Raw genomic sequence first — 9,271 nt, 5'->3', positions numbered from 1 at the left:
CACTCCCCAAAAGAGGGGCTACACGTGGTATTAGCGCACCGGTCATCATATCCATATCTACCCTTCCCACCCCGTTAAGGTATTAAAGCGCGGATTGGTCTCGACCTCTATTGCATGCTATTACCCGTCCCATTCCTATCAGTCCCGGAGAGATTTAGGACTACTATTCCTATGAGAGGGAGGATTTTAGGCTGACTCTTGGGTTTTAAAGGTAAAAAGACTAAGGCGACATTCAAAACATATAGGACTGCATATTAGGGGAAACATGTAAACAACTAGAAGGCTCATATATACCTTCTCAAGTAAAGCACATAAATAGCATGACTTAAAACACATTTAGGGCCAGAATTCAAAGTACTAAGACAGGGGAGTTTTAGTTGTTGAAGCAGACCAATTTATTACATAACTCAGATAAGAAGTCCGAATCAGGCCTGCCTGCTAGTTGTAGCGGTTGCTAATTAAACAAAGGCAGATTCAGTTTTATCGTTATTACTTAAGGCTTGCCTAGGTGTGTATTGATGATACCCTATAAGCATGATATTTATTACTGATTCAAAAATGGCAAAGCAGTAACAGTTTTAAACGAGCAAATTAGATCCTATAGGCGTGCTTTCTAGACCGCATTAATGAACGGAGTAACTAATTTTAACACAGTACGAGTCAAACTAATTTTTAACTAAATTGGTTTCAGATTTAATGGACATAACCTCTATTGTTGCTAATTTTAATCCCTACAGACATGGTGTCTAATATTAAAGGCTGATTTGGTCCTATAGGCATGGTATCTAATGAAGCGGAGTAGGAAGGATTTATTCGATCACAACAAAATTCCTATAGGCATGATTTCTATATTGATATTAACCTTATGGGCATGACATCTAATTTTCAATATGATTTTTAACCTTGCAGATGTGATGTTTTGATCATAGCCATTAGACCCTATAGGCATGATTTCTAAGTGTGGAGGTAAACATGCAGAACAGATCCTATAGGCAGGATATCTAAGTGTGGAAGTAAACATGCAGAACTTATTAAAACATATCCTATAGGCATGATATCTACCCTTAAAACATGCATAATTACCCCATCCCTTTTCACTAACCAACCCCAATATCTGTTTGCAAATTATTACAGACCAAACACTAAATTACATCAGAAAATGTAAAAAAAGAAGTTACAACCATAGGAAGCCTGATTCTGACTTCCTCTCTGAGTTATGGAACAAACCACCTCAAATGCCACTTGTTTCAGAGCCTTTCTCAAACCTGAGTGTGTCAAAGTTCCCTAAGGGTCTCAGGGATCCCGGGCAGTGCTTACACCCAGGCTTGCATAACCAGATAGAGATGAGTGCAGTGTGGAAGGGCCAAGTCTTATGTGTCCAAGTTCAGAGGGAGCTCAAGGGTCCCAAGGCAAGGCTCACACAAGAGGGGCAGAACTTAGATTCTAGGAATATAGTGAAAGTGCACTACATAGAGATTTTAAAACTGGGCTGGGAAATAGTAAGTGATAAGGATGATTTGAAAACAGTAGTAGTAAAATTTAAACTATACAGAGTCAGCATTTGCACAAAGGGGTCAGGGGTTTTGGGAATACACTGCATGAAGCATATGACCCTAGGAGGGGTCAAGTTTAGACATGCACAGCAATAGAGGATGCTGGCATGTTCATAAACCAGCCAGAGAATACAAACATAAAGAGGGGATGTGGGGTTTGGGATTCATATACATAGGAGAGCATTAACTTGAAAAGGGGAAGGGAACACATATCAACGTGCTAATAATGTAACTTGATTGCAGAAACATAAGCAGAAGTGGAAAAGCATGAAAGAAGTTGAAACAAATTGCAGAAACATGTTGTTGTTGATGCTTGAAAACTAACTAGGACATACCAGTAATAAGCAAAGTGCAGAAAGAAAGGTAAGCAAATGTCCCCAGCCTAGCCTTGGCTTGCAGCCGGCTAGACAAAGCAGTAACATAAATAGTAACAGAGAAAAAAGAGAGTTTTTAGTGAAGTGTGTGTTCTGAACTTAGATCGTTCTTGTTTTTGAAAGAAGAGGGGTACAGGGTATTTATTGTTTTTTTGAAAACGAGTGAAGGAGAGGTAATAAGTAAAGTCTTGATACAAACATGGAAACAATCACAAGTCAGAATCAATTACCCAAGTGATTCCCCTTGAATTAAGGAATCACTATCTAACGGGTAGCAACAGGTCTAATTAAGGAAAGAAAATCAGTTTGGAAGCAGATTGATTATTGTCATATAAGAGATAGTAAAAGCATGCAGTGAACAATCGAGTCTAAGTACAAAAATATGCTTATTTAGGGAAAGAAATCAGCAAGGTAAATCATCACAGTAAAGAGAAAAGAATCAATCAATTTTAAACAGGCGAGTGAAATTAGGGTTCATAAAGGGAAAAGTTTTTGAAACCAGTCACAAGATTAAGACAATCAAGGAAGAATATGCTTCTGCACTTCAGTATATAAACAGAGTGAACAGAAACATCAGACATGCGATGCCAAGCATATTGGCAAAAGAAACAACATACAATAGTAGCAGAAATAAGCGTAGGATTCAGTAGTGAACAAGGTTAGATAGTCAGGGCTCACACGTATAGCCAAAGTGAAGAAGAGAGTCAAAATAAGTAAAGGTCTTGCAGTAACAAGTGAGGAAACCTTTCGAGAAGTCAGGGTTTCAACCATAGTCGAGTAAAAATCAGAGAAGTCATATAAAGAAAAGAAAGTCTGAAACAAGAACTTTCAATCGTGTCAAGTATACATTCAAACAGTTTCAGACCCAAAGACCTAGGGTTTTCAACAATAATCGAGTTTAAAAGATGGTAAAACAAATAAGTCAAACAAAGCACTTATTCAAACAAGTACACATCTAACGAACAACTTTAGAACTCGAAGGAGACCCAAAAGGAATTAGGGTTTTCAACACGCTGACTCAGATAGAAGAACAATATGAGCAAAACATAGCAGAATCAAAAACATTAAAAATCGAAGAAGAAATCTTTTGAAAAACTTAAAGGAAAACCTTAACGAAAAGTTGTTTTGAAGGAAAAGTTGAAGAACTTTCGAGAAAAATACTTGACATTCACAGCAAGTACAGATCTAAAGTAGATCTAAAAGAAAATCAAAGGTTCTTAATTTTAAGAATATAAAATTACTGGACTTAATTTTAAGAATATAAAACACAATTAAATCTAAAAGGGGCTAATGTTGCAATTATATGCAATTTAGCTTAAAATTACTAAATAAAATTTGTAAAAATATGCAAAAATTACCTTTGCTATATCTTAGCATAAATATAAAGGTCGGACAAATGAATTACCAAAAATAATAATTTTAGAAATAATCATTGGGGTTTTTATGGATAAAAGATGAAAATAAATTGATTTAAAACCTTTAAAATTATGGAAAAATAATAAAACATTTGAATATGCTTACATATGCATATATATGCCCTTTTGAAGTTATTTTGTATACTGAAAATATATATAGGGAAAAATTGGGTGTCAACACTTAGCCCGTAGCAATCTTCGGTGTAATATCCATGGACACTTGAATGATATGCACATTGCATAGCTGTATCAAAGTATTTAGTAGGTTGTTCTGCAATTCTTTCTTCAATTTTATGTAGTAAACCGGCTCTTCTCAGCCTTTCAAATAGTTGGGACAAAGGTTCGGCAATTGGGGTGTCATTTAAGGGATTCCATGTTTCAAGGTTAGGGCATGGTTTGGGAGCATAAACGGGTTTGTTTTGATGAGTGGATATTTGAACAAGGGCATATAGTCGTGGTGGGTTTGGATATATGTTGGCTCGGGGTGGATTTTAATGTGGCTACGTATTGTAGACTGGAGTATAAGTATGGTGGGTTGGAGTGTGAGTGTCCGTAAGGTATTGGTTGGTTCGAGGAGGCAGATCTGCTTGATAAAAAGGGACAATTGGGAACACCTCTTCTTTTTCTCTTCTTTGAACCTCCAATGGAATAAGATTTTATGGCTTTGCTAGCAACATGTAATGCAACCATGGAGTATATTTTCCCAAACTTGATGCCCTGTTCTAAGCATTTTCCTATCTTGACCAATATGGGGAACTTTTGGTCCATCATTCCCATCATCATTTCAAAGTAAATTCCTTCATGGGCACGAATGAAGTATTTTTTCAGTTCATTGTCATCCAGCGGGGGTTGTGCCCTAGCTTCTTCAATCCTCCAAGTTTCAAGTTTGGAAGCTTAAGTTGCATTAGAACACTTAGTTTCTAGTTTAAAAGTTTGAGTTGCAAGTGTTGACCAAGTTTGACTTTTATGTATTTGACCTCTGATTAGGCGTATGTCCGAATTTGAATGTTCCTAGGTTGATTTAGCTCTAATTATCGAAAGTTGTTAATTTGAAGGTTTAGAAGTTCATAGGTTTGACCCATAGTTGACTTTGTGGTTATCAATATCTGTTTGGGTCTTCGAGCCATTGAATAGATTCGTATGGTGATTTATAACTTGTGTGTAAAATTTGGGGTCATTCCAAGTTGTTTAGTCATGTTCGGTGTAAGTTTTGAATTTGGACATTTGGTTAGTTCATTAAGTTTGAATTGAGGTGAGATTCATGGTTTTGATTTTATTTTGTGTGATTTGAGGATTCGAGTAGGTCTGTGTTATGTTTTGGGATTGGTTGGTGTGATTTGACAGGGTCCCAGGGGCCTCAGATGTGTTTCAGACCATTTTCTGTTGTAATGGAACAACTAGTTTTCTGATGTTCTAGTTTTCGTCGCGATAACTTATGAGGTATCACGATCGTGGAGTCTGTTTTGGTGACTAGTGATGTTTTCTCATCGCATTCGCAATGGGGGTGTAACGTTCGCGGAGAATGGTGGGCAGTGTCCTTCGCGTTCGCGGTATGGGCCTCGATTCACGTAGAGGAAGCTCGGTTGGGTGGTGGTTTGCAGTTGGCCATCGCGTTCGCGTAGGCTCATCAGGTAGAAGGCATCATGTTCGCAGAAGGTCATTGCATTTGAAAAGAAGGGGCAGTATCTGGGCAATAGTTTGGCCTTCGCGATCGCAAAGTGGGTTCCGCGATCGCGATGTGTATAACTGGGTAGATATTTTAAGTACTCTATTGCGAGGGCTTGAGTTATTTTACCATATTTTGAGATTGGGAGCTCGGTTTTGCGCGATTTTAGAGGGACTTTTCACGATATGGATTGGGTAAGTGTTCTTGACTCGGATTTGATTATTATTCATGATTCCATCATTGATTTTAACATTTGATTGATGAATCTAAGTGAGGAAAAAATTAGGGATTTTGGCAAGACTTTTCTAAAATGAAAAATAAGGATATGAACCCTGATTTGGAGTCAGATTTGGATGAAATTTGTATGATTGGACTCATATTCGAAACGGTATTTAGGATTATTGATATTTGTTGGGTTTCAGGAGGCGGGGCCGGGTTCACTTTTTGATTTTTGATAAAGATAGGAGCTTTATTAATAAGAATCGATTTCTTTAGCCTTGTTTGATATTATTGAGCCGTTTTTTGCTAGATTTGACCCGTTCAGAAGCTGATATTAGAGGCAAGGGCTTTTTAGAGTATTGATTTGGCTTATTGAGGTAAGTATCTTTCCTAACCTTGTGTGGGATAATAGCCCTTAGGATCTGGTCGTAATTGCTTATTTGTGTTATGCGAAAAGCGACATGTACACAAGATGACGAGCGTGTACACATGTGCTATGTATAATTTGTGACCGGTATAGACCTTAGTCTATTAATATGCCTTAATTTGAGGATGTATTATATACGAACCATCCTTAATCACTTTGTGGCTATGTGGACATGATCACTACACTTGTTTTTAGCCATAGTAACGCTTTATTTGTTAAATCTCCATCTGCATTTTACTATTTCATGTCCATGTGCACTTTATTGATAAATTATGAACTCATATTCCTGATAAAAACTTTAGCATTATTTCTTGTGATTTGTGGCACATGTGGACACGTTGATTTAATTATTTGGGTATCGTAATGAGGTCTTTGCCGTGTGAGTGTGATTATATTGTGGCACGAGGTCTTTGCGATGCGAGTGTGATTATATTATGGCACAAGGTATTTACCATGCGAGCACGAGGTCTTTGTGGTACGAGTGTGATTATAATATGGCACGAGGTCTTTGCCGGGCAAGCATGAGGTATTTGCAGTGCGAGTGTGACTATATTGTCGCACGAGGTCTTTGCCTTGCGAGAACGAGGTCTTCGGCATGCGAGCATGAGGTCTTTGTCGTGCGAGTGTAAATGATATTGGCACGAGGCTTTTCCCTACGAGTGTGATTGGTATTGTGTCACGAGATCTTTGCCTTGCGAGTGTGACTGATTATGTGGGTTTGAGGTGCCACATGTGTGTATTTTTATTTAATGTCTTTTTGTTGAAGTTGAGTTGTTTTCTTACATTTAGTTGTTATCACTTGTTCCGGTGAGAGTATTGTTATTGTTTCTGCTATACTTTCTGTTGCCAGTCATTGATTTATTGCTCAAGTTATATTGACTAGTGAGTATCATATGACTTGAACCTTGTCACTATTTTACCGAGTTTAATCTTGATACTTACTTGGTACCAACCGTTGTGTACTCATACTATATTTCTGCACATTTTGTGCAAATCCAGGTGTTGGAGGTAACGGATATAGGCAGTGAGAGCTTTATCGACCACAAGGATTCAAGTTAGTGTTACATTGACCGCATAGTCCCTTGGAGTCCTATCGTTGCATTGATACTGTCATTTTTATATCCAAACAATATTGTATTTTGAGGTATTCTGATGTATACAGTTCGATCTTATGACTCTATACTACCCTGTTCTGGGGAGATGTTATGAGTATCACCATTTTGGCGTGTATTACCTCTATTTCCGCATTTATGTTAAACTCTATTTTATCATATCATGTTTTGTTGAATTAATTGTTTATAAGTGATTGACTTACATAGTTTTAGAGACTAGGTGTTATAACAACCCCTATGGTGCGATTTGAGTCGTGAGAAGTTAGTATTAGAGCTCTAGGTTCATAAGTTCTATGAGTCACGAGCAAGTTTAGTAGTCTTGTGGATCAGTACAGAGACGTATGTACATATCTTTGAGAGGCAACGAAACTATTAGGAAAAAAATCACTTCTTTCATTCCTTATCGTGCATATTTATTGGTTTCGGAGTTTGAGCCTTTGTCTTTTTAATCTCTCATAGATGGTGAGGATACGAGCTTCAGCTACTAATGATGATACCCCAGGGCCAGTGTTGCTACAGGCCGAGGTAGAGGCATCGGCAGAGCACATGCCACAACGAGGGGCCGTGCTATGGATGCGACTAAGGAGCTACCAGTAGCTCCGGTTGGGGGGCAGGTACCTTAGCGGCCTGTTGCTACCCCTGGACTTCATGAGACCTTAGCAAACTTTCTGAGCATGTTCGGGACTTTGGCTCAGGCAAGTTTGATTCCGGTTGCACCAGCTACTTCACAGGCTGGGGGGGTCCAAACTCCCTCTACACATACTTCGGAGCAGTGGGCTCGTGTTGATCAGGCTCCAGGTGCTATACCGGTGTAGCCTGTGATTGCTATTCAGCCCGAGGTCAAGCCAGTTGCGTGTGTTGAGGAGTAGAGGAAGTTAGAGAGGCTCTAGAAGTATCATCCTCCTTATTTCAGTGGCAGGGCTTCTAAGGATGCATAGGGATTATTGGATCAGTTTCACTTCACTCTGCGTATTATGGGTTTGGTGGAGTCGAGCGGGGTTGACCTTACTACTTTTTAACTGGCAAGGTCAGCATATAAATGATGGCAGACTTATGAGACGAGCGTAACAGCTGGCACAACACCACTTACTTGGTCCTAGTTCTATGATCTTTTCTTGAGAGAGATTATTCCACAGACCCACAGGGATGAGTTGTGCAACAAGTTTGAGCAGTTGCGCTAGAGGGGTATGACTCTGCCCGAGTATGCTATAAGATTGACATAGTTATCTCGTCAAGCACCTGCCTTGGTTTCAACAAGAGAGTCCATAGATTTATTGAGGGACTCGTCTATAGCATCAGGTTTGGAATGGCGCGGGAGTTAGAGACGGAGACTCCAATCCATTAGGTTATGGAGATTGCTAGGAGGTTCGAGCGTATTTGCAGGTGGGATATGGGGGGATAGGGAGGCTAAGAAGCTTCGAGGTTCTAGAGGATTTAGTGGTTCTCACTCTTTGGATCCGATCCAACACGGTAGGGGCTTTGTTAGTTGGCCAGTTGAGTCTGCACTTCAGGTCACTCGTAGTGCTCCAGCTAGCCAGGGACCCCAGGGTACTCATACCTGATAGCCATCTTTCAGTGCACCTTCTGCATGGGGTTCCCACATTGGTTATTCTAGTTATCCGACGCAAACTCACAGTAGCCACACTCATAGAGGAGCTGTTTTAAGTGTGGTGATACTAGGCACATTATTAGAGATTGTCCTAGGCTTCGGAGGGGAGTACCTCAACAAGGTACTCAGGCTATAATTTCCTCTCTAGCTACCACTCAACATGCATAACCATCTAGAGGTGGAGGGTAGGCGAGTTGAGAACGTTCTAAAGGAGGAGGTCAGGCCCGTTGTTATGCTTTCGCTGGTAGAACCGATGCGGTTGCATCAAATGCTATCATTACATGTATTATTCTAGTCTGTCATAGAGATGCATCACTATTATTTGATCCGGGTTCTACTTATTCGTATGTGTCCTTCTATTTTGCTTTATATTTGGATATGTCTCATGATTCTCTAGATACTCCTTTTTATGTGTCTACACCCGTTGGGATTCTACAGTGGTAGACTATGTCTATTGCTCCTGTTTGGTTACTATTGGGGGCTACGAGACTAGGGTTGATCTTCTGTTGCTTAATATGGTGGATTTCGATATGATTCTGGGTATGGATTAGTTACCTTTGTATCATTCTCCTTGATTGTCACGCTAAGATCGTGGCATTGGCTATGCCGGGGTTGCCGAGGTTGGAGTGGACAGGTTCCTTGGATCATGTTCCTAGTAGGGTGGTGTCTTTTATAAAGGCTAAATGGATGGTTGAGAAGGGGTGCTTGGCGTACTTGGCCATTGTGAGGGATGTTAGTGCTGATACTCCTACCGTTATGTCAGTTCCGATAGTGAGAAAGTTTCCAAACCTATTTCCAGCAGGCCTACTGGGCATGCCACCTGATAGGGATATTGAATTTTGTCTTGACTTGGTGCTGGGGTACTCAGCCCCATACTATATTTACCACCCGTAATT

Source organism: Nicotiana attenuata, unplaced genomic scaffold, assembly GCF_001879085.1.
Source record: "Nicotiana attenuata strain UT unplaced genomic scaffold, NIATTr2, whole genome shotgun sequence".
NCBI classification, from domain to species: Eukaryota; Viridiplantae; Streptophyta; class Magnoliopsida; order Solanales; family Solanaceae; genus Nicotiana; species Nicotiana attenuata.
This window is presented reverse-complemented; position numbering follows the sequence as displayed.